The sequence below is a fragment of the Schistocerca nitens genome, chromosome 1 (assembly GCF_023898315.1).
Source record: "Schistocerca nitens isolate TAMUIC-IGC-003100 chromosome 1, iqSchNite1.1, whole genome shotgun sequence".
Taxonomy (NCBI): Eukaryota; Metazoa; Arthropoda; class Insecta; order Orthoptera; family Acrididae; genus Schistocerca; species Schistocerca nitens.
The window spans coordinates 548,490,778-548,517,691 of record NC_064614.1 but is presented as its reverse complement, the minus strand read 5'-3'; the positions used below and the strand labels follow the sequence as shown (position 1 = coordinate 548,517,691).

Sequence of the window (26,914 nt, the reverse complement as noted above, 5' to 3'; positions counted from 1 at the left end):
AATCAGTTGTTTATAATAATGATCGGCCGATTTCGGGTGACTCCGATTTTCGGTAGTGTAGTGCTATCCTGGTAATTCTTTGCATCCTTCGTGGGTTTCAAGAACGCTCCACTTGCCCTAAATCTCCTGAAATGTCTCAGTTTAGCCAGGAGTCCGTAGAGGGTGGTATAAGATGCGTGTACTATGATTGGCCGTGTTTTTCCATTTTGCAGAGATTGACAGTCCGTCCTTGGACTATCTTAGTCCATCATCGTGTAGAATTCTTTCTTCGTAGAAAGAGAGACAGCATGAAGTTTGTCCTCCGCAGAAGCAGTATCAGAGCCGTCGGGTTCTCTCTGTAAACAGCAATTGTACGTCCTGTGATTCAAAGAGATGAAGTAGGAAGCTATATTATTCGGAAAAACGTTCATAAAGGATATATCTATTTTCTAAAAACCATAAACTGATAATACCGACCAATTAATAATTCACTGAAAACTAACCATTTCCTGAGAGCATGATCCTACGACAGTAGAAGATCGGAAGGCACCCTATCGTTGACTCGCGACTATAACGCGCAGCCTGTGCTTCGAGATACTTCGTAGCCGTTCGACATATCCGTTAACTTATTCATGATTTCTTTGTTTTTTTGGCGTCTCTTATTCCCGCAGTTGTACCTATACAAGTTGTCTCTAGCCGTTTTCAGCAACTGTAACAAAAGCCTTCTGAACACCACACGAGTTTCGCTTTATTTTAAAGGCTCTTCAGAGGTCACTGTAACACCATGGCGCTTTCTCTTATTTTGATCATAACAGTTCGCAGGCTTTACTTATTACTATTGACAGTTATTATTCCTTTTCGTCACTCAAATTTTTTTTTTACTTCCACTTGTATATGTTGAGTATTTGCATTTGCACACAGCGCTTTCACCGCACTTATCACATTTATACTGCTGTGTTGGGAAGTGTGACTGTCTCCTCATCATTTTGCGTGTTTTGTTTTGCTATTGCGGGATGGATTCGTGCTCTGATAGTGTTGGAGACGTGTGCTGTCGCTCTCTCTCTCTCTCTGTGTGTGTGTGTGTGTGTGTGTGTGAGAGAGAGAGAGAGAGAGAGAGAGAGAGAGAGAGAACCAGCCACGCTCGCATGCAGTCGCGATCTTTCGGTTGATCATGAACGTATTTACTGCGGTTACGGTGATGACACGCGTTCGCACGATAAATCATAGTTGCCATGAATTACAGAATGACCGTCATAGATATTGCATTAAAATCACACAAAATTTTTTGATTGACAAAAATGGCCCGTAGAGCATTCACATGACCAAGATGGCGCTAGATGGCTGTTAGAGGTGTTATTATTGTGCCGGCTGGGATGGCCGAGCGGTTCTAGGCGCTACAGTCTGGAACCGCGCGCAACAGCTACGGTCGCAGGTTCGAATCCTGCCTCGGGCATGGATGTGTGTGATGTCCTTAGGTTAACAAACTGCCTATTGGCTTCTGTCTCGGGTTCTTCGGCCGACGTTCATCTAATGATTTTTCTGACGTTTCGCCAGCACGAGTGGCTGGCATTGTCAAAGCTTCACCACCGGCAATGGAGGGTGAAGCTTTGACAATGCCAGCCACTCGTGCTGGCGAAACGTCAGAAAAATCATTAGATGAACGTCGGCCGAAGAACCCGAGACAGAAGCCAATAGGCAGTTTGTCAACAAGTGGCCACGAAAGCCTTAACAATTTTGTGTCCTTAGGTTAGTTAGGTTTAAGTGGTTCTAAGTTCTAGGGGACTGACGACCTCAGAAGTGTCAACAAGTGGCCACGAAAGCCTTAACAATTTTGTGTCCTTAGGTTAGTTAGGTTTAAGTGGTTCTAAGTTCTAGGGGACTGACGACCTCAGAAGTTAAATCCAATAGTGCTCAGAGCCATTTGAACCATTTGTTATTATTGTAATAGGATAGTACTTCTGGTAATGAGTCATAAACGCCGAAATCCCTGAACTGTTATCAGTCCATCTAGTGCGATAGAGACCCTATCGTTGCGCTGGAGAAACAAGGGACTCAACCAAGTTTACTTGCCCCTTGGCACATCGCTTCCTCCGTTTTCTTGTCGAACGCTTGTAGACTTTAGCTTGAACGGTCCTAAGCTGTCGCCTCCAGAAACGACCCGTATGCGTATGGCATGTGTTGTGCCAGCAGCGTGTGTGCGGCGACCGCTGTATGCTGGAGCCTGCGCGGCACGTGCTGGAGACGGCGGAGATTCCTGGAGGAAGCGGCCGGCATGCGAATGGTGCGTCGCGGCGCCTTTGTAGACGCCGCGTGGAGAGAGTGGTGCCAGCCGGCAGCTGCCAGCCCGGCGCCTAACATGGGGAGAAACGCCGGCCGCGGGCGTCGGCGCGGACGAGCGGCTTTCTCCGGCGACGGCGCGCCTGCCGCCGATTCCTGAGTAAACGCCGTGGCCCGCTGCCTCCGCGCTTTTGGCAACGCGCCGTCCTGTTTTCGACTGGCCCCACCTACCCTCCTCTCTCTCTCTCTCTCTCCATTGATCAAGTGCGGACGTACATGGTCACGAGGGTCCTTCAGTGCGCCTTGTTGGCACAGCCCTGTACTGTAAGACAGCTATCGACAGTAACATTGCCTTGTAATAACATGGAAAGGCGAAACAGGTGACATAGCAAACTCCCCGATTGTCTTGCCTGCAGATTATTTCGTGCATAGACGGGAGATTTCGGGACGCAAATCCGGCCAGATAGCCGAATGTGTTAATCTATCACTTCCGGGGTTCGGCGAGGCGAGGATGCCTCGGACGGAATTCGCCTCGCGGATTAACGAGGGCTGGTGAGCCAGCTATTATGCGTGTTGTTTTGAGCGATTCCCCACATCAGACTAGGTGAGTGTGGGCTGCTTCCCGAGTCCGGCCCCGGTAGACTCTATGCAGACAAGTCCGCAGCTCGTAGTCTCACGGTCGCGTTCTCGCTTCCCGAGCACGGGGTCCCGGGTTCGATTCCCGGGGTCAGGTATCCTCACCGGTCTCGAGATAACTGAGTGTTTGTGTTGTCGTCATCATTTCATTATCATTCATGAATGTGGCGAGTTTGGACTGTGCAAAGGTTGGGAATTTGTACGGGCGCTGATAACCGTGCAGTTGAGCGCCCCCACGAACCAAACGTCGTCATCATCATCGTCATCATCATCATCATCATCATCTATGCAGACAAATAAGAGTCAGTACAACGGAAAAATAGCCGAAGTTTTATTTGGTGGCTAGTTTCGGGTCGGGACTCATTTTCCCTGAATCATCGAAATAGTCAAAATGGTACTTCGTAAAATAAAAGAATCGTATCAAGATAACGATCGTACACGTATAACAAAGTAACTGTTCATTTGAAGCTTGTTACACGTAAATGTTTATCATCTTGATACACCTCTTGTGTTCTGAGAAATACCATTTTGACTATCTGGATTATCTGAAAATGTGTCCCGACCCGAAACTAGTCACAAAGTTAATAAAAGTGGAATTTGCATCTTGGGCTGTTTTTCCATTATATTGATTAACACAAGTTGCTGCCCCGCAATTACTCCTGCATACTGGACGTATTTCATTTTAAAAACCGTTCTCACACTTGAAGGCGAGATTTATTCTAGGCACAGTTGGGGTACAAAAAATTTCGTCCTGTGGGAGAAGTGGTGGCGTCAGGGACAAGCAGCATCAACTGATATGTTGCAGTTAGAGCGAATATTGTCGTTTGAAATACAAATTTTCTGGCTATGAAGATGGAGAGGACAAGAACATCCGCAGGTGGTGAAGTAGCGGTAGCTATGAACCGTTATTGGGGCAGCTAAGCAACGCGGTTATAGCGAACAGAGTATTTTCGATAAAAGAACGAAGACGGCCGGGGGATGTGGCCGTGCGGTTCTAGGCGCTTGTCTGGACCCGCGCCACAGCTACGGTCGCAGGTTCGAATCCCGCCTCGGACATGGATGTGTGTGATGTCCTTAGGTTAGTTAGGATTAAGTAGTTCCAAGTTCTAGGGGACTGATGACCACAGATGTTAAGTCCCATAGTGCTCAGAGCCATTTGAACGAAGACGAGACTCTAGGAACCAGTTATCTCACACACAGAGTTTCTGAAATTCATTGACTTATGCTCAAATTTGCGCGACAAAATCCTTTATACTGTACGCTGTTGTGTTTGTCGGAAAGCGAGAACCGTCGTCATGAAAAAAAAGTGGAAGAAAAACAGAAATTAAAAACTTGTGTGTAACTTTGTAAATAAGTTGTCGATTTCCGACGACTGTAACTAAGACCATATGTTTCGAATGTGACAAAGTATCATGTTTTTATATACATTAAATAGTTACTTTAGGTTAAGAATATGCATCTGGGGTTATATGTAGTTTTCGGTTATCTATACTGTCTCGGGTCAGCTTCTGCCAGGTAAGCGAGAGCTTGTTGTTCTTTAAAATGCTTTCCAGCTTTCCCTCAAAACTATTTCAATTGAATACCGGAGTTGATTCCTTAAACCCCAGCATGGGATATAGAATGGAGACTGCTAACAGCAAGAAAAAATTTCTGAAAAGATGAATTTTTTAATATGGAATAAAAGTTTGTATTATGAAGTCTTTCCTGAAGCTATTAGTGTGGTGTGAAGCGTAGTACGGAAATGAAACGTGGACGAAAAAAGTTCAGGCAAGAAGAGAAATTTTTGAAATTTGGTCGTGCTGCTGAAGAACGGTGAAGGTTAGATGAGTACATAGAATACCTAATGAGGAGTGCTTAATCTGATTGAGGAAGAAAGAAATTTATGCCAAAACTTGACTTACAGGCGAATTCGGTTAATGGACACACATTCTGAGACATCAAGGATTCGTCAGTTCGGTAATGGAGAAGAGAGTGGGCCTAAACATTGTAGAGGGAGACCAAGGCTTCAACACCGTAAGCAAACGGATGTAGGACTGAAGACTGGCAACAGAGAACAGGTGCCAATGAGCGTTCTGAAATGGGGAAACTGTGTATAGCAAGTGAAATTTAATGAGAGACTACCCCAGCCTCTCCTGCAGCTATTGTTCATTGTTTCCAATGTCATTGTTTCCCTGTGCTATTTACGAAAGTCAGTCAACTGCCTACCGTTCTACACTTAGCAGATACATGAATGCGAAACGGAGTAGAAAAGGAATGTGTGTCACACAGACAGGGACGTGTGGTTCCGCCGGTCGTTTCCAGCATTTGAGACGCGTGGAGACTCGCAGCACTCAAGTGAAATATAAATCATTTCAGTACGACGCTACTAATTGCACCTCATTGTTACGCCGTTTTTGTATAGACAAGTTATATGTTTTTAAGTTCAGGTACCAGGAAAACAAAGTCCTTATTGTCAGAAAAATACGCTGTGTTAGGATTTATCTCTCTTGGAAGTGTCTTTCCTAATGTACCTGCTTGGGGGGGGATAGTGGGGAGGGGAGCAAGCAAAACCTGTTGCATCTCGCCTCAGGCGGCATGCACTCGAAATACCAGTGCAATTTAAATCCACCTCTTTCATTATATTCTTGCATGCCCAAGAAATCTGGCAATTCCATAAAAGATTGACGAAGTGGTAGGCTGGTCCCTTTAATCCCCACAACCAACGAAGTGGTAGGGTCGTTAAGATTCGTGGACGTCAGACCTATACGAGTGAACCTTTTTTATACGCAGGAAAGGGTTTCAAATCACCTTTCGTTCGTCCTGATTTAGAATATCGTGGATCAGCGTCTTGGAATTCGGATGTAATAGTAAATTAATTTGAAGAGATCAGCTTCAGTTGTCAGTGCAAGGTCTCCAAATCACTGGATCTTGACGAAAACGCTCCGCCGTCAGGCAGCCGCAACAGATCGTTGGCGTTCCGCCAAGATGCAGTGATTTGGAGCCCTAGCAATAAATGGCCGAACCGCATGTTATGCGTTACCAAGTACAACAATTTTGTACACTTGAAGATGGGATTTTAAAATCCCGAAAGCTGTCGTGGTCTGAATAAACAAAGAAATAAATAGTTAAACTGAAGCTGATCTCATTAAATTAATTAATTAATCGTGCCTCTCGGTTCTCGATGTCCCACATATCTACATCTACATCTATGCTCCGCAAGCGGAGGGTACCCTGAGTACCTCTATCGGTTATCCCTTCTATTCCAGTCTCGTATTGTTCGTGGAAAGAAAGATTGGCGGTATGCCTCTGTGTGTTCTCTAATCTCTGATTTTATCCTCGTGGTCTCTTCACGAGATATACATAGGAGGGAGCAATATACTGCTTGACTCCTCGGTGAACGTATGTTCTCGAAACTTCAACAAAAGCCAGTACCGAGCTGCTGAGCGTCTCTCTTGCAGAGTCTTCCACTGTAGTGTTTATCTATCATCTCCGTAACGCTTTCGCGATTACTAAATGATCCTGTAACGAAGCGCGCTGCTCTCTCTCTCTCTCTCTCTCTCTCTCTCTCTCTCTCTATCTATCTATCTCTTTTATTTTTTTATTATTAAGAAGGGGGAGATCATCCATTCTGCCGTGATTCTGTAATCTCTTCGGTGTTAAGGCTATTACTCTTTCTGTTCCCCCACACCCATCCTCCCATCACTCTTATCCCCTTTCCTCGGCCCGACTCCCCAGGGTCACACTCCGCAGTGCAGAGGGCAAATTCTACCATTCTACGGCTTATTACATACAGCGACTATCTGTTACAATGCTTAGAAACCACACTTGTCAGAACATGGCAGTCAGTAAAAAGAACAACGCCGACAAAAGGAGGTGCGAAGGAGAAGATGCCTGGACCAGGCAGAAAAATCGAGCACAGTTAAGCCGGTGCATAGCGACGCGGTCTGTGTCGGCGCCTGACAGGCAACAGACAGACGAATTACCGGCGGGCAGCGAGCTCATGTTTCTCCGCTGTCACGGCGAAAGTGAGCCGGCGTCTCGGCTAGACGGAAGGGGCGCGCCGTACACTTGCCAGACGCCGGTCGTCCTTGCTGCCGCCACGCAGCACGAGCGGCATCGCTGGTCACGCTTCCCTCGTTACCCAACAGGCGACGCCTCTTAATTCGAGCGACAGCTTATTTGCACTTCTTTCGCCTGTTACGGGCCTACACTGTGGCAACAGTTCCCGCCTAAAATGTCACACAGGTTCGTTACCTCGGCGCAGACGCATAAGGGATCTGCAGCCGCGCCTAAGTGGTTTCTTCCTGTCCTGTACTGGGAACTGTAATGCTAATACCCCTAACCACTCCCGACTGACAGAGGAAACTACTTGGTCTTCGTAGCCTTCAGATTCCAGCAAGTTACCTGTCAACAGATACACACTGCCGGCGTCCTTATCGTTTCCAGCTGTTCTTGCCCCACGTAACGTTCTCTTTCTCCGTATTTGCTGGACCATCGTGTCTCGACAAGGCCGAATTTGAACCTGTTACACTATTTAGAAACGATGCCGAACGTTTATGGCTCAGCTTTTTGTTCGGCCCGTTTCGGTCGCGCAGAATTTCGTAGATGGGACCCAGAATTCACATGTAGTGAGCCGCAGTGGAGATTACGTTTTCATCCTGACATAATTACATTACCAGAAGGAAAAATGATATTCATTGCCCCAAATTAAGGTCGTCTTTAGCACAAAAAGGGGTGCACAATGCTGCAACAAAAATTTTCGACCACTTTCCCAGTGATATGTCTTGGAAACAGCAAAGTAAAAATTGAAAACAAACTGAGGAAGATTCTCCTTTCTCTGTACAAAAATAAACACTTAGAAATGTTCAGAATGTAAGAATATGTGCAAATTTATTTGTGACGTGAATGCAAAATGACTCGTTCCACATCACTACGATCTACCGTGCAAAATGATCGGTGGGACATGTAACTAAGTAACCACGCTTCCTCCCTGCCCATCGCTGCGTACTACGGTTTCCCCGACACCAGTCCATTGTAATGTCCCGAAGTGTCAGATACTCTGCGGTACTAATAACCACTGCCTTTGATGCCAGGTTTTCTATATTAATACACAGTTCCCTGATCGACACCACCGTACCTTTTCGTCCCAGAGACTGCGGTAAGGCACTCCGTCTTCAGGCCACGAGTGCCCTACCGGGACCATCCGACCGCCGTGTCATCCTCAGTGGAGGGTGCGAATAGGAGGGGGGCGTAGGTTCAGCACACCGCTCTCCCGGTCGTTATGATGTTATTCTTGACCGAAGCCGCTACTATTCTGTCGAGTAGCTACTCAGTAGGCATCACGAGGTTGAGTGCACCCCGAAAAATGGCAACAGCGCATGGCGGCCTGGATGGTAACCCATCGAAGTGGCGACCACGCCCGACAGCGCTTAACTTCGGTGATCTCACGGGAACCGGTGTATCCACTGCGGCAAGGCCGTTGCCACAACGGTAAGGTAAAGAAAAAAAATTATAAACAAAGCACGAATAGTTCATCAAGAGGTTTTAAAACCACTAATCCATTCTGCGATATCGCTCAGCTCAAAATAAGATTTGATTGTTGTATAACAAGCAAGCGATTTAAAATGGGTAATACACATGAGAGCAGGTTGGAAGTATCTCCGCCTCTCGGAGAAACACTTTTCTCACAATGCCATATTGCTTTGCGAAGTATTCTGCCTTTAAGTTAGTGTTAGTAAGTGCCCACTTTCTGTTCTGTTTGGACTGAAAAATAACTTTCCATTCAAGACCATCCGTCCTCGTTTCTGATGGGAGATGTTGAACCCACATCTCAGCCAAAGTAACAAATTTCCACGCAAAATCAGTTGGATCCTTTTTAAAGCGATCTTTACTTCTCTGAGCAAGCAGTTTAACAAACTCAACAACTGTTTCGCACGGTGCCTTCTGATATATCTCAATGTATACCATATCCTCTCCAATTGTCGGCCGCTGTGGCCGAGCGGTTTTATGCGCTTCAGTCCGGAACCGTGCTGCTGCTGCTACGTTTGCAGGCCCGAATGCTGCCTCGGGCATGGATGTGTGTGATGTCCTTAGGTTAGTTAGGTTTAAGTAGTTCTAAGTCTAGGGGACTGATGACCTCAGATGTGAAGTCCCATAGTGCGTAGAGCCATTTGAACCTCTCCAACTCTGAATGAGTTACCTTTGACGATGAACCGTCCAAAACAAAGAACTTTATAACGGTGCCATTTTCCCATTCCTTCGTTTGAAAGAACGCCTGTAACAGGGTTACTTCAAAAAGCCGCAAAATGTGAACTATTCTGCATATAAAATTGGCACCTGCTTGACATTATTGATCTTAATGTGCCAAGGGACTGAAACAAAAAATTTCATTGACATAATCGCTATTTCTGTACCAAGCGAAGATCATTTCACATATCCTCGAAGTCTTCAGTGCCCTGTTTTTCATATTCTCTAGCTTAAAAGCTAGTAATCAGCCAAGACAGTCGTCAGCCTGAAGGTCTGTTTTCAGCACCAAGTTGCCTCACGAATCATGGCGCTGTCTGAGGTGTATAGGGTTTCCGCCGTCCGGTGGGCGCTAATGACCTTAGTAGTTGAGCGCCCTAAACAATAAATAAACAATCTGTCGTCCGAACTGTGACCCAGGCACCCCGTCAGCTGTGGAAGGAGCTCGAAGCATGGTCCTTTCCATTTCGGCACAGACGTTTGTTGTAGCTATAAGACAGCGTAATCGGCAGAAAATAGTCCAGAAGTGAAGGGGAATCAAAACTTTCGAATTTGCAAACCTACGTTTTCTCTTCGAGCCACCGCTGAGACGTGTGGTGGCAGTATGGTCTGCGATCAGACTGTCCAAGTGGGCCGTGTCCCAGCCTCTGTCCCGTGTTCGGTTAGGCGGCTGCCCAATATGCAAAGCGCGCGCCAGCGCCACAGCCTCCGAAGCGGCCGTGACGTGGGATCTCAGGAATGCCCGTGTCGTCTACCTTCTACCTGGCTCGGTGGACGCCACCCGCTGGGACAACTTGGCTGCCGTGTTGCAGCGGACCCAACGCGACAGCGTAGATTGGGGAAAACTGTGCAAACTCAGCAGAATATGCTCTACTCACAATGAACGTGTAGACTGGTGTGTAACGAGTACAAACATTCTCTAATTACTGAATTGTTAAGAGTACTTACAAGTAACGTGAGTAATGTAACAACAAACAAGAATGAGATTTTCACTCTGCAGCGGAGTGTGCGCTGATGTGAAACTTCCTGGCAGATTAAAACTGTATGCCGGACCCGAGACTCGAACTCGGGACCTTTGCCTTTCGCGGACATGTGCTCTACCAACTGAGCTACCCAAGCACTACTCACGCCCAGTCCTCACAGCTTTACTTCTGCCAGTATCTCGTCTCCTATCCTCCAAACTTTACAGAAGCTCTCCTGCGAATTCGAGTCTCGGTCCGGCACACAGTTTTAATCTGCCAGGAAGTTTCAACAAAAAAGAATTCTGTGTTCTTCACGCTACTGATTTGTAAGTTCAGACAAATCAATTTTGTTAAGCAGGTGGTCACAATAATAATGTCGTATGGCGCAAAATCATAATTGTGATGAGTTGCTTAAAAGAAACAGACGTCACAATGAGTACATAGGTTATGTGGTGCGTTGTAACAGTTCATGAAGTGGCGTTTCATGGACAATTTTGGCTGCCACGAATCCATGGTTTCGTGAGTTGCAGGACCGTAAACAGATCTCACATAGTCCAACAAGATGCATGTCCGTCAGTCCATACCGTTCACACGCTCAAATGTAACAAAACACCGAGCGGTGATATTACATTCGGGACGACACATCTGCCATCTGTAATAACGTAACCGGAAGCAGGAGTTGCTTGTTCCAAAATATTGAGTTATCAGTCCAGACTGGCGTGATGATTTGCCGAAAGAGTTCAGTTTCAGCTATAAAGTAGAAATATCTATAGAGTGAGCATTGCGTTACGCACACGTTTTCTACTTTAACCTGGAATTGTCAAGTGATCTCGGGACGACGCTGTATGTTTAAAGACGGTTCACATTGACCGCCACGTCATGTCAAAACATTCCACAATGCATTTCAAATGGCAGCATTCATACTGGTCGTCGACGGACCATCACGTCATGGCATATCAAGGTTTTTCGGGAACAAAGTTTCCACGTATCGTCGTATGCTATCAACGTAAAGCAATATTTTCTCAGCGCTCGCCAATGTTATAGTAGTGGATTTTGTGCTTTTGTGTCTTTGTAATCTTTACTTTATTAATATGCTTTGTTTTCGAGCAAATTGGAAATGTTCCATTGCGACTTGAATAGTTTTTCCGTTGACTATTCTTGCACAAGCGAGGACAGATATCCAAAAGCGAAAATTTTTTAAGTTTTACAATAATAGGACAGAGCTGACGCCCGTATTCAAATAAGAACATAAGTTGGCGAAGCGGTTTCCATTACATAACCTTTTAAGTGAAATGAGCAGCTTTAATGAAGGAGAAATATATAGCTGTGTATGGCGTTATTACTTAGATTAAAAAATGAGGTAAAGAGGCTCCACTTATTCCTTTCTGCCCACTGCTTTATGTTTCGGTATGTATATATTTTACCTAGAAAATAAATGTAGATATTTTGAAATGTTGTTCCATTTCTTTCTCAACACTTTACCAAACAAAAGAGATCAAGAGAATACAGTACAAAGTTTGCTTTGGCTATTAATAAATTTGTTCGTTGAAAGTACCTCAATTCCGATTCTATACTGTCACATTTTGTATCACGAGCAGTGAGTCATCATCCGACTTCCACTGTTCTGTACTTGGCTAAGCGAATTGAGGCGATGTGACGGACAGTGTAAATACGCACTGACCTGATGCCCGTTCATTTTGCGCTTCTAAGTATCAGATCCAGATCGTCATGGTGTCTATAAAACGCCAATGTCGAATCCGCAACACCTGCGTGGGGAATCTGTTTGTACTAGCGAAATTATTATAGGACGCATTACGGACAAACTTACGTCGTCCCAGGGTCACGTGAGGTAGCGATGTTTGTTGACAACAGAAAATAAATTGTGCGCATCTGAATGCTGATTCAAGGGATATCTGTACTCTATAACTTCAGCCAAAGTATGTACTGCCGCCATTTCAGGATTGGCGCATTGTTTTTTATTAATTATACCTGTGACCAAGACATAAATCGCGTTAATAGTGGTCTATACATTTTTCGTGTTCATATTGGCCGTTGATCGGATTCCTCGTGTAACAAAGTTTTCCCTCTAACTTACATCAGTTGGTAGGACGGAGAGAAGGCAAGGATGTATCTAATAGCATAAAGGATAAGGTAGGCGAAGCAGTGTATAACTACACAAGACCGCGAGTTTACTTTCATATTGGCATGCCGCATGCCTGAGGAAATGATGGAGAAAGGAATATCCGAAAAAACATAAGCAGTTTCGTCAGCACACCTAAACATTTCTGATTGGCCCGGGTGTGACTATACGTAGCAAGTGTTCTAGCAGTAGCGTCAGAGAGAGAGAGAGAGAGAGAGAGAGAGAGAGAGAGAGTGAGAGAGAGAGGTGGGGGGGAGTCCCGGAAGCGAAGCGGGTCAGTTGGGCACGGTCGCTGCTGTAACGGTACGCGACACAAGACACGGCGCGCATTCCGCGATACGCACTCGCCGCACCAGCGGCATCGCTTCTACTGGTACGGGCCCTGCGGTAACAACACGACACCACAGCATCTCTGGTTGCTACAGCTAACAAGGTCATGAAATTCGCTTCGATCTCTCTGCCCGTGCACAACACTTCGGCAGGTGAAGAGGGAAATTTTGAGGAAGACGTTGACTACTCGCCACATAGTGTCATAGTTTCGGGGGCCGCCTCGATAGCTCAATGGTAGACAGCGCGGCAGCTCAGCGTGTTCGGTCAGAGGGTTTAGCTACGTTCTGTAATAATAAACTGAGTGAACGGATTAACGAACAATATAGAACGAAATAAAATTTTTTAAAAAATGGTCAGCGTGACGGACTGCCGTTCAAAGGGTCTCGGGTTCGATTCCCGGCTGGGTCGGGGATTTTCTCCGCTCAGGGAGTAGGTGTTGTGTTGTCTTTGTCATTTCATCCCCATCCGGCGCGCAGGTAGCCCAATGTGGCTTCGAATGTAATAAGACCTGCACCAAGGCGGCCGGACTTGCCCCGTAAGGAGCCTCCCGGCCAATGACGCCAAACGCTCATTTCCATGGTTTCGGTGCAGGTTGAACGGCTGGAATCTTTGTTTAGTAATCGGCTATGTCACATATTTTGATACTCACAAACTCATTCATGAAAACCTGTACAGTAATTGCCGTTGATCTAGAATCATGAAATTTGAAGAAGGAATGTTTCACAGTACAAGCGAATTGGAAAAATCAGAGGATTGTTACATTTATAATGATTACAACACTCGAAAAAAAAACATTTCTTTTGTCAATTGTTATCGGACATGAAACTTAGAACTAAAGTATTTTGGAAAGTCTCCGAATTTCCGGTATCAGTGTCGATAACTAGCAAAAAAAATCTATATTCTCAATTCCCGGGATGGATGAACGTGCACGCTACATTATCTCCTGACAGGGGCGGGTACTGCACAGAGTAGGTAGCACGACGTCATACGCATCGATTCGCAAACCTAAGCGGAAAAAAAAAATTATATTTCCCTTGCAGTCTCGGGTGAAATGACAAGCTCAATATACGTGTACAGCTCCTAGGCCAACTTTTACGAATTATTGGCTATCGTCAGAACGATTTATGGAGATACACATACTTGAGTTTGTACGGAACACTCAGAGCGCAAGTCCTACGCGCATCTGGCTTTTTTTACAGTATATTTGAACGCTACATGCAAAATGAATAAGTCAATATCGTGAAAGGTAATACAGAGCGCCTCTGCAATGCTCTGGAGACAATTCCCACGGTCGGCTGGCAGATAGTACGGTCATACCATATGTCACCGTAGGTAAGCTGTTCGTGTGAGGAACCGAATGGCGCGTCAGAGCGCATCTGTCGTAGCAGCTGCAGACGCCTCGGACCATCCGACATTTCCGCGGCAAACAACTTCTCCCTCTGTATCAGATATTTGTTGTTATGATTCTCTTTTAACGTAATAAATGCTAGGAGCAATTTACGTCATTAAAGTTTCTTCTCTGCTATAACACTGTGCAGTAAACTAATCAGTGGCGGCTGCTGTGTAAGAGCACGTGAACACCCAAACTTTTGACATCATTGTGGATTTATTGGCTATTTTTCTTTGAATGCCGTTAAACATAGTGTAGACGCGGTAATCTGAAATACACGGCACTAAATCCACCGCGTTGTGCTGTGAATCTTGGCGTCAGGGTCGTGAGCACACCTACACTTGTGCACGTTTTAAGGAGCTTCTGCGCATGCGCAACTGGCGTGACGTAATTATACGGATTTGATAAACAATGCACACGGTTCATGGTGTGCACTGCAAGCTGTTACCACTCAATTACTAGTTTACGTCAATGCCACCAGGTTGTAGCACACTGCAGCAGATGTTTATCTACATACGGTCATCATAAATCCGGCTTGTTGGTAGCACACTCCACAGATACGCGAATTCACACATTGGGTACTAAAATTAGCTCGGACATGGGTATGCGTTATAGTTATACTGAGAGGGAAACCTGTTTTGTGGGCTTCTGAATGATATATGGTGCTCAAAGTTTCGGATTTTATCACAAAGTAATCCATTTAAGGCGCTGAGAACCATAAAACACATCATCGTCGATTGTGTCGGGTGTGGTCGAAGCCCTTATCGCTCTCAGCACCTCATTTGTATTCTAGTCAAGCAAGTGACCTTGTTGGTAGATAGTAGATTCTAGTCAAGTGACCTTGTTCGTAGACAGTACTACTTTAATTTAATCATTTCCGCAAACGACAGTTTGTGTTTGGAGGTTGGTCTACTGTGCAGGAATCGGCTTTACTGTGGAGTGTCAACATGAAGTCTGTTGAATCTGGTAACAGAAAAGAAAATTAACCGCAAAGAAATTAGGACATTCCACACCTGATTCGTTGTCTGAGAAAGTGACGAAATAAAAATAGTTCTGACTAAAAGCGAACATTTAACAAAGAAGTGTGTAGTGAGCGTAAGTCGTTATGTGGGTGCCACGTAAGAATGATTTGCAGCTCAGAAGTTAATTCGTTAAGTAATACATGAATTAGGGATCTTGTACATTTGTTCGAAAAAATAGAAAAGCACTAAAACTCCCACTTCCACAAAAATACGAAACTGAGAGTAACGGAAGCTAAAACATTATTTCGTTCTTGCGATAAACTGTTCTTAATTATGTACAAAACAACAAAATTCCGCAAGAACAATTTAACAATTCTGAAGTTGTATAAATACGTTGATGAGCATAAGTGTAACAGAGCAGATGCTATTAATTTCGCACTCATGTTTATCTGAATTTAAAAATTTGTTCAAATGTGTGTGAAATCTTATGGAACTTAACTGCTAAGGTCATCAGTCCCTAAGCTTACGCACTACTTAACCTAAGTTATCCTAAGGAAAACACACAGACCCATGCCCGAGGGAGGACTCGAACCTCCGCCGGGACCAGCAGCACAGTGCATGACTGCAGCGCCTTCGACAGCTCGGCTAAAAATTTGTGAACACCCAGAATGTATATCTATGAGCCGCCACTGAAACCAGTGGTAATAAGTAACAAATGAACAAATGATGGCGCATGCAGTATCTACGGAATAAAAATACTTCAGTGCAAAGGTTGCTAGTGATTATTGTTGTACTGCATGGAAGTCGGCTTTTGGATGTACTCCTGATATGAACCCCGTCACAGCCACACTCTCTGTTTTCAGTGTTACCTACGTATCAAAAAACGCATCGTAATGGCATCCCGAACTATTGTTTAAAGTATATTTGCTACCAGCACATCCAGTCAGAGCCTCACACTTAGCGGCCCAGAGCGCTTCAAGTGCGCTACATTATCTCCTGTCATGGGCGGGTACTGCGCAGAACAGGTAGCACGTCGTCATATGCATCGATTCACAAGCCTAAGCGAAATATATATATATATATATATATTTCCCTTGAAGTCTCAGGTGAAATGGCAAGCTCAATGTATAGCACCTAGGCCAACTTTTACGAACTAGTGGCAATCGTGAGAACGATTTATGGAGATTTTGTCCGCGAGGGGATACTGCGCAGTGATCCCTCGCTGCGATTCATTTGTCTTTTGGTTTTATTTTTTTACGTATTTTGGCGGTGCTTATCTGGGTGCATGGCTCAAAGTTTTTTATGTTTTGAAAGGCAGACACATCTGATCATGATTACACAGATCGAAACCTGTCGTAATATAAAGAAAACGCTGCGATCTAAAACTTGTGCATTCTACAAATCTTCTCTTTTATATCTCTACCCCTTGAGAAGACTTTAGGAGGTGAAACGCCAGAAATGTCAAGTGAGTCATTGACTGTGCGTCATTTTGTGTCACTGGGAAACGCGTAGACCAAATTTCTGTGTATGACATGATTATATGTGAGCCATGTTGAAAACGCAAACACCGACTTTAACTGATTTAGCATTTCTCTGCCTCGTGATGGCTGGGTGTTGTGTGCTGTCCTTAGGTTAGTTAGTTTTAAGTAGTTCTAAGTTCTAGGGGACTGATGACCATAGATGTTAAGTCCCATAGTGCTCAGAGCCACCATTTTTGAACTGATTTAGCAAGCTTGTTGGCTGACTTTCAGTTACTTTACTAGTTCACTGTTCTAAGTTACTGTTTCTTTCTCTGTTGCAGGTAAGGATCACGGCGCCATTGTATCGCAGACTGAACAGGTCCTTTGCTACTCCATTATCTGCATGGGTGACAAATGTGAGAGAACTGTCCACTTCATACTTGCTTGTATTAGAAAAGTATCTGGCTTATTGCTTGTGGGGACTTACAAAATTGGAACACTATGTTTGTTTAGTGTGTTACTTCGAGTGAAAAAAGCAATATAGTAAATACGTTTCACTTGACTGAGAGGCATTGTTGCCGTTATATATGTGGAATCGATGTGTGTTCGGGCTCCCCTCTTGTATTGTTGGCTCCCTCGTGCCGTAGAATTGGCGGACGAATTGTGTTAAGAGATTGTGGAAGATTTACTGCTCCCATTTAATGTAGCACGCTAAACCCTTAGCTTATCGTAGCTGGTCGTAACGCTGCAAAGCGATATGAGGTTGAACGAGCATGTAGAACTATGGTAGGGAAGGCGAATTGTCGACTTCGGTTTATTGCGAGAATTTTAGAGAAGAGTGGTTCACCTGCAAAGGAGACCGGATATAGGACGCTGGTGCGACCTATTCTTGAGTACTGCTCCAGTGTTGGGATCCGCACCAGGTCGAATTGAAGGGAGACACTGAAGAAATTTAGAGGCGAGCTACTGGATTTGTTACCGGTAGGTTCGACCAGCACGTAAGTGTTACGGAGGTGCTTCGGAAACTCAAATGGGAGTCCCTGGAAGGAAGGCGACGTTCTTTTCGAGAAACACTATTTGAGAAAATTCAGAGAACCAGCATTTGATGCTGACAGCCGAACGAGTCTACTAAGCCAACGTACATTGCGCATAAGGACCGAGAGGATAAGATACGAGAGATTAGGGCTCATTCGGAGGCATATAGACAGTAGGTTTTTCCCTCACTCCATTTGCGAGTGGAGCTGGAAAGGAAATGAGAAGTAGTAGTACAGGGTACCCTCCGCCACGCACCGTACGGTGGCTTGCGGTATATCTGTGTAAACGTAGATCTTTATGAATGGAAATATTTTAGTAGTTCACAGATTGGAGTGGTATATTGTAACCTGGACAGTTAAAAGCAGTTTCGGGAGTGTGCACGGTTTTTCGTTGGAAGCGTAATTTCCGTAAGTCGAGAGAATAATGTGAAAGAAATTTTGTTTCTTCGATGGGATGCTGCGGAACTCGGCCATTTCGTGCCAGCTCGCTTTGCCATCACATAGACCTCGTGCATACTAGCACTCGAACAGTAACATTTCCGTAAAAGTTGAAAATATATTACGAAATCAGATCGTCATATAGGTGTTTTTCCTTCCCAGTAAAGTTTACAAGGCCGCGCGGTCTGAGGCGTCTCGTCACGGTCCGTGCTGCTCCCCCCCGTCGGAGGTTCGAGTCCTCCCTCGGGCATGGGTGTGTGTGGGTGTCGTCCGCAGCGTAAGTTAAATTAAGTAGTGTGTAGGCTTAGGTACCGATGACCTAAGTAGTTTGGTCCCATAAGACCTTTAAAAAATTAAAAAGAACTTTAAGATCAGTCTGTACGTGTCACGAAACTGAATTCTGCTCGAAATCGGCACTGGAGTCACAGTTCCTACAGAGGAACAGATTGAGTGTAGAATCATACGACCATTCAGCACCGGTGGAGACTCAAGAATAAGGCGAGGGCTAAGCCTACCGGTGCGCCGTGCGATCAGCACCTATCGTCATGGGGCGCTGCCTATGTCGGTGGAATTGCACATATTTGAAGAATTCCTCGGTTTTCTTTGGAGTGAAGGAAGGAGACATAATGTCATGTATGAAATTCGAACAAGATACTATTACTGGCATAATCCACAAAACGCGCTTGGAGAGGTAACATAAAGCTAGGTTGTGCTAAAAGGACAAAAAAAAAATGTAGTAAGTATTTGCACCTCCACCGTTACAGCACGCCTGGACTGCATCTGAGCGTAAAATCAACATCGTCACAGACAACTTTGTGTCCTGACTGTAGTTGCGACCTACCGAATCTTTTGGTTCGGTACAGTACAAATGACATAGTAAATGGTAGCAATACCGTAGTATTGGTAACATTCGTAGGGAAAGAAACAAAAATGAATGTGTAAGAGAGAAAATGGGTACCGACAGCTTCTCTTTGTTTCGTTGAATGGTTGTTTTGCATATAATTAAAACCGCACGGCTTCATTGTTAGGCCATTGTGTATTTTATATCTTTACAGAATATTACTTGCATTTTATGGTTAATAAAAATTATCTGATCGCACAACTTCTGCGCTTTCATGTAACCAAAGCAATTACATTTGATGCAGGGTCAGTTTATAAGGATAGCCATTAAAAAATCGATATAATTCTATATCTCGGTGAATAAACAAGTTTATGGTATTTATCATAAAACTTGTGCCTCATTGCATGCTATCATTTGCAGAAAATGTCGTTTCGATATCTTTAATCTTTTGAGATATGACGATTGATAGGACCTCGTGATTCGCGATGCGCAAGGACGTGAATGAGCACGTCTCGCGCGACCGCCTCCGAATGTAAAACCCAGTAACATGACGAGTAAGTGAGATATCCTTCTGCTCTGTTTTAAATAAAATTTCGATATCTTACCTACATTTCATACTCGGGCAGTGTAGGAGCTAAAGTCAACCATAGGCGAAGTGTACGCAAAGTGTGTTTACCTCTGCAAAATCTTTAAAATTTCGTGCAGTGTTTTACTTACTTCGCTGCAGCGCAGTAACTATGACAGATAACGTAAAAGAAATTAAATTATTTATCAAGTGGAGATATCAGACTGTAAGATTTGCAAAAACTAAATTTTTTCGTAAAATAGTTTTCGAGAAATCGGATGATAAGTATACCATATCGGTCGGTATACCGTCTCTCAGCACAGGCACCAGCATTTGGAGTGCAGTACAGCCGTAACAAAAGCCACCTCAGGACGGCATGCAAAGAGTATGTCTGTAGCAGCGGAAGGGTTAGTGTTCTGATTGAGGAACTCTAACGCCATTCGTTCTTCTGTTACACCAGAGACGTCGCATTATGATCATGATACGTGAATAAGTCGGGTGATGCTGAGGGAATTAGATTAGGAAACGAAACACTCAAAGTAGTGAAGGAGTTTTGCTATTTGTGGAGCAAAATAACTGATGATGGTCGAAGTAGAGAGGATGTAAAATGTAGACTGGCAATGGCAAGGAAAGCGTTTCTGAACAAGAGAAATTTGTTAACATTGAGTGTAGGTTTAAGTGTCAGGAAGTCGTTTCTGAAAGTATTTGTATGGAGTGTAGCCATCTATGGAAGTGAAAACGTGGACGATAAATAGTTTGGACAAGAAGAGAATAGAAGCTTTCGAAATGTGGTGCTACAGAAGAATGCTGAAGATTAAATGGCTAGATTGCATAACAAATGAGGAGGTATTGAATAGGATAGGGGAGAAGAGAAATTTGTGGCACAACTTGAGTAGAAGAAGGAATCGGCTGGTAGGGCATATTCTGAGGCATCAAGGGATCACCAATTTAGTACTGGAGGGCAGCGTGGAGGGTAAAAATCGTAGAGGGAGACCAAGAGATGAATACACTAAACAGATTCAGAAGGATGTAGGTTGCAGTAAGTACTGGGAGATGAAGAAGCTTGCACAGGATAGGGTAGCATGGAGAACTGCATCAAACCAGTATCAGGACTGAAGACCACAACAACACGTGAATAGCTGCAATAAATCCACAGTGTGTCACTATTTAAGAGCTATTTGACTCATCGAAAGAAGTTCACTTATCAGAGAGGGGGGGGAGGGGTTACATTGTAATTAATATTTTTATTTCCTTTTACGTGATGGCGATACAATCCTCTAGGTACGTATATGTAAGAATGGCTGTGTTGTCGTTGGCGCTGACTGGTAAGAACATCTGATTCAGTACTGGCTGGTAACGGACGGTTACTTCGTGGTTCGGATTGAGAAAGGAAGTGGCAGCTGAGCGAGCTCGCTTTGTCTTGTCCACACCTCTCCCGGCGCCGTGCCGGCCCCGTTCTGCAGCGCACGAAGCGGCTGGCATGCGCCGCGATAGCGCACGTCTCGTCGGCCGACACTTTCGCTTTCTGCCGCACTCCCTACCGTACCTTACCGGCCTACTGGCTCACGCGGACTCGCACTTGCTTGCAAATGTCACCAGAGGCTAGGGTGACGCAGCCGAGAGTCCCTTGTGCAAATAAAGATAGTCCCGGTGACTCGCCACGTATTCGCTTCGCAGAATGAGCGTTGTTTCTCCATAGGCCAGACTTCCTTTCCTACGCCGCAGTTATCCAGAGTATGCGTCGCCTCGGCATCTATAAGGCTGATACGGCTACTTCCGAGTACTTAACTTGCCTTTTGAGTCACTGTAGCGTGGAAGTACTCGTTACACTGATTTGGTCTTGTTGGATTAACACGATTTCAGTCTGGGGCTGGACAGAAATGTATAAATAAAGCCTTGGACAGCACCCTTTCATAACCTTGCACAAGGGAAATGGCGCTCCGTCTCTTACCGATCTCAAGTACTTAATACGTTGAAGACGATCAGGTTTCCAAATGCCCGCCCGAACATCCGGGTGGAGGTTTCCCGTCGTTTCATTAGGTCAATGAATGCGATTGGCTGAAAAGGTCAGGACCGATTGCACTTCCATCATTTTCAGTTTTGCCCGGCGCTCCTTCTCTGGTGACACCGTCGTCAGTGGTACGTTACTCCTGATGTTCCTTCACGGTATCTAAAAATCATGGCAGGACTTGTCGGTTACATTTAGTGTAGCGACAGAATGTAAATCACAGTTGAAAGGTCGACCGATGTGGTCGAGCGGTTCTAGGCGCTTTAGTGTGGAACCGCACGACCGCTACGGTCGCAGGTTCGAATCCTACCTCGGGCATGGGTGTGTGTGATGTCCTTAGGTTAGTTAGGCTTAAGTAGTTCTAAGTTCTAGGGGACTGATGACCTCAGATGTTAAGTCCCATAGTGCTCAAAGCCATTTGAACCATACTTGAAAGTACAGCTCATATATAGGGTGCTTAAGAAAGTGTCACATATTCCTACAGGGAGATAGTATTTTTCAAAACGAGAAGGAAAGTTCATATAATTATATGTCCGGAAACCAATACCTGTTGAGATATGCGCCGGTTTAGTTGTGACTATAGATGGGTCGAACTCGTTCATTCCAGTGAACTACTTCATTCATTTCACTCTTTGCCGTGAAGCGTTCAAATGAAGTAGTTCATTCGTGAGGTACGGAAGCGTGTCGAAGTTGCCCAGTTCGCCGCTCAGCCGCTGCTACGCTCGCTTCGCCTCGCTCGTACAATGAAGCTTCGTAATACTTCATAATTTTACCAACAGATGGCCGAACTATGCAGTAACGTGCACGCAACGTTTTACGCTCTTACAGCGTCTGAGTTAACTTAAATAGAGCATGGTCGAAGGTGACAAAGGAAAGATAAACATAGAAGCCTGTCACATATAAAGAAGGTATTACATTTAATCTTGCTCGAAAGTTTCTCATGAAGCGTCCAAAAAAGTCTTTGTCTGCCAAATGAAATATTATTTGTTGTATTCATGAACTGAAAAATAGGGCTACCAACGAAATGCAGTCCAATTTTATGTTCCTTGTAAAATTTAATCCAAAATAGAATGACTGTCACAGTCTATATACCTACGTTAAGTAATTATTCAGAAGTTTTCCTGTAGATTTTATTTTTGTTGAGGATAATAACACTCCAGATTCAAACCGCAAACTGTCACCTGTAGTCATTGGTACGATTTCAGGTAAAATCCCTCTTTCAGTGTTATTAACAAACCTTTTCTTTTCATGTTGGCTGTGCGTGCTCACACAGCCAGCCTCTTCGTTTGTATCTTTAATATTCATTTGTCTGCAAGCGCTGCCAACGGTAGGCTACCCGTAGACGCGAAGTATAACTGCACAAATAGTCACAAGTTCAAATGGTTCAAATGGCTCTGAGCACTATGGGACTCAACTGCTGAGGTTATTAGTCCCCTAGAACTTAGAACTAGTTAAACCTAACTAACCTAAGGACATCACAAACATCCATGCCCGAGGCAGGATTCGAACCTGCGACCGTAGCGGTCTTGCGGTTCCAGACTGCAGCGCCTTTAACCGCACGGCCACTTCGGCCGGCAATAGTCACAAGTAAAATCAGCACTGCACGTAGCAGCTGACGCTGCCTTCCCCTCGCCCCTCACCCCCACAACCTATCGTTCCCCACAAACCCCGCGCGATTCGTCGACAGGCAGCAGAGGGAGGACTGAAGTGAAGGGAGGATGAGTGACGTAGCGCCGATGTAGTGGGAGAGGGGAAGAGAGTGAGTGAACTAGAAAAAAGTGTGGAGTGTGCTATCTGTGAAGAGTTTGAAGTACCAGTTCATTGAAATTGAGTGGTTAGTTCACACTTCACGGAAGTGAAGCGTTCATTTGAACGACTCATTCACGAGCTCCCCATCACTAGTTGTGACAAGTAATATGTAGTCTTTTACGCACTTGTGGGCAGGTTCAGATCCTTGTGCAGTCATGGAGGTGATAAATCAGAATCGCTTCAGTATCAATGTATGGGCACGAAATGTCGTTGGCAGACTCGTGGGGCCACACACTTTAGCAAACAGATTAACAAGTGCTGTACATGGCCGATTTCTGTGCTATGACTTGGATTGGTCGAGAAGGCCTGGTAGCATGGACTCTTCGTTCAGCACACCAAAATCCGTTCCTTTTCTGGCCTCGGAACGTTTAAAGGCCTTGGTATTTGCCCAACCCATCGACAATGTGCAGACGCATCCCGAACGTAGCCATGTTTATTCAAGAGAGCGATTCACTGTGAAGAGGGACCGTAGGATGTACAAAATTGTTAAGGCTTTCGAGACCACTTGTTTACAAACTTCTATTGGCTTCTGTCTCGAGTTGTTCGGGTGACGTTTGTCTGATCATTTTTCTGACATTTCGTCAGCACGAGTGGCTGGCTGGCATTGTCAAAAGCTTCACCCTCCATTGCGGTGGTGGACTGGTGCCGAGCTCGCGGGCGCAGACTGTACGAGGTGCGGCTAGAAAAAAACCGGACTGATGCTGGAAAAAACATTTATTTACAATTATTTACAATTTCATGTTATCTCCTTCAATGTACTCTCCTCCTCGGTCTCTACACCGCTCCATACGAATTTTCCACTGTTCATAGCAATGCTGCAGATCATTTTCGGTAAGTCCATACATTACTTCCGTCGCTTTTTCTTTTACTGCTTCAACAGTCTCAAATCTAGTTCCTGTCAAAGCTGACTTGACTTTAGGGAAAAGAAAAAAGTCACAGGGGGCCAAATCAGGTGAGTAGGGTGGATGATCTAAGATGGGAATGTTGTGTTTTGCCAAAAACGTCTTCACTGACAACGCACTGTGAGCTGGGGCATTGTCTTGGTGAAGGATCCATGACTTTTTTCTCCACAAATCGTTCCGTTTTCTCCGTACTCGCTCACGTAGGGTAGCCAGGACGCTAATGTAGTAATGCTGATTCACTGTTTGTCCCTCTGGTACCCAATCAATGTGCACAATCCCTTTGATGTCAAAAAAAAAAACAATCATCATTGTCTTGAATTTCGATTTTGACATTCGTGCTTTTTTTTGTCGTGGAGAAACAGGAGTTTTCCAATGCATCGATTGGCGTTTAGTTTCGGGAACGTAAGTAAAAAACCAGGATTCATCGCAAGTAATAACATTTTGTAAGAAGGTGGGATCACTTTCAATGTTTTCCAGGATGTCAGAACAAATCATTCTTCGGCGTTCCTTCTGTTCAATTGTGAGACACTTTGGAACCATTTTTGAACACACTTTGTTCATGTTGAAACTTTCATGAAGAATCTGCCTTACACTTTCCTTGTCAACTCCTGTTAACTCAGACACTGCTCTGATTGTTAAACGGCGATCTTGTAGAAACAAGTTTACCGATTTTTTCAATGTTTGCATCAGTTTTTGCTGACAATGGTCTGCCAGTGCGAGTGTCATCACTGGTGTCTTCGCGGCCATCTTTAAATCGTTTAAACCACTCAAACACTTGTGTTCGCGATAAAGCAATCATCGCCGTACACTTGTTGTAACATTACAAACGTTTCACTTGCAGATTTTTCTAGTTTGAAACAAAATTTGATGTTAACAAGCTGTTCTTTCTGTACACTCAACATTTTCCGACGCACAGACAAAACGTCAACTACTTAAAACAGACGCCACGGGCAGACTGAGTGCAGGAGGCAGATGAAACTCGAGCAGTAGGCGGAGCGAGAGTCACGTGACAGGCCACGCGACTTTCAGCCTTATTGCATTCGTTTTATTGTTTCACCAGTACTAGTCCGGTTTTTTTGTAGCCACACCTCGTATGTACCGGGCGCGCCAACGTGCAAGGGCTTCTCTGCGGTTCTCCTGCAATGGTCGTTCGCTGCAGCACGGGAATCCAGGATCCGTTTACCTTGACGCTTCCCTCTTCCCTCTTTCTTCTTGAAGCTATTCTCGTGTTTGTGTATTTGTATAGCTTCTCTGAACAAACCGGTGTGACAGCTCTTTTCTACAGCCAAAATTTCCTTGTCCGGTCAGCTTTGATGTTGTTTCTATGTTTACGAAAGTGCCACTCAGTGACGCTCTGGAGCACATCGGTTCCATTTTCCTGCAAGACATCACAAAGCTATTCCATGCATGTCTCATCAAGAGCTATTTCACGTGCAATGGCGGCTTCTACGAACAGCTGGAAGGCGTCATCACGGGTAATCCAGTGGTGGCTAGCTTCGTCGTGGAATATTTCAATGAACAGGCACTTTACTTGGCACCTGTGGTACAAATACGTCGACGGTACCTTCATTGTGTGCAGCCATGGTGAGGAACACGTTGGTGACTTCATAAGACACTTGAACAATCCCCATGCCAACACAAAACTTATCTTGGAAATAGAAAAGGACAAGCAACTACCATTTCTAGATGTGCTGGTTACAAGGAATGGTGAAAACCTGAGACAAAGCGTGTATCGATAGCCGACACACACGGACCTGTACCTGCACAAACTGTCAAATCACCACCCGAGCCAGAAAAGAGGCATGATTAATACGCTCGTAACGCGAGCAAGGCGAATATGTAAGGCGCAGCACCTTAGATGAGACATGCAACACCTGGGAAGTGTTCTGAGGAGTAATGGGATTTCACAAGTCGAATTAGAAGTATAACACAGTCAAACACTAGGCGAAGTGACGCATCCCAAAAAGAAATATCGGGTACGGCCTTTCTGCCATACATTCCCAGAGTGACGGACAGAATTGCGCAAACACGGCCTAAAGACTATTTACAAGCCGACAAAGAAGATCAAAAATGGCTCTGAGCACTATGGGACTTAACTGCTGAGGTCATCAGTCCCCTAGAACTTAGAACTACTTAAACCTAACTAACCTAGGGACATCACACACATCCATGCCCGAGGCAGGATTCGGACCTGCGACCGTAGCGGTCGTGCGGTCGTGCGGTTCCAGACTGTAGCGCCTAGAACCGCTCGGCCACTCCAGCCGGCCAAAGAAGATCAAAGGTGTCTCAGATCGGCCAAGGCGAAAAGGGATCCACTTGCATTGTCGGGAATAAGCCGCTTACCGTGCACATACGGAAAAGTTTATGTTGGAATGACTGGACGATCAGTCAACACAAGGATCACAGAACATCAGCGACTTTGCAGGTTGGGACAGGTAGAGAAATTGGCCGTACCAGAGCACGCGCTGTGTGAGGCCGACCACATAGTAAAATTCGCGCACACGGAAGTTCTGGCTATAGAGAACGGTTGTCACGCCCGTCTGTTCAGAGAAGCTATAAAATACACAAAGAACAGCTTCAGCAAGAAAGAAGAAAGCTTCAAGGTAAACGGATCCTGGATTCCTGTGCTGCAGCAAACGACCTTTGCAGGTAGCAAGAGGAGAACCGTACCGGAAATGTCCGCGTAAAAGCCCTCGGACGTTGGCGCGCCAGGTTGTTTGTTTGGTTGGTTAGTTGGTTGATTTGGGGGAAGGGGACGAAATAGCTAAGTCGCCGGCGCCATCGGATTAGTGACAAATGGGGAAGGATGTCGGCCGAGCCCTTTCAAAAGAACCATCCGGCGCGCCAGATACATACAGTCTGCTACGGAGGGTGAAGCTGTTACAATGCCAGCCACTCGTGCTGGCGACATGTCAGAAAAATCGTGAGACAAAGGTCAGCTGAAGAACCTGAGATAGAA

The 26,914-nt window shown here is 45.1% G+C and overlaps 1 protein-coding gene and 1 pseudogene across 9 annotated transcripts in view; one reads left to right on the top strand and one right to left on the bottom strand.

Annotated features, from left to right (window-relative positions):
• Positions 1–26,914, top strand: part of LOC126254159 (protein held out wings) — a 444,686-nt gene that overhangs the window by 185,151 nt on the left and 232,621 nt on the right. The gene's annotated exons all lie outside the window — the stretch shown is intronic.
• LOC126208577 (5S ribosomal RNA) lies at positions 8,238–8,355 on the bottom strand (annotated as a pseudogene).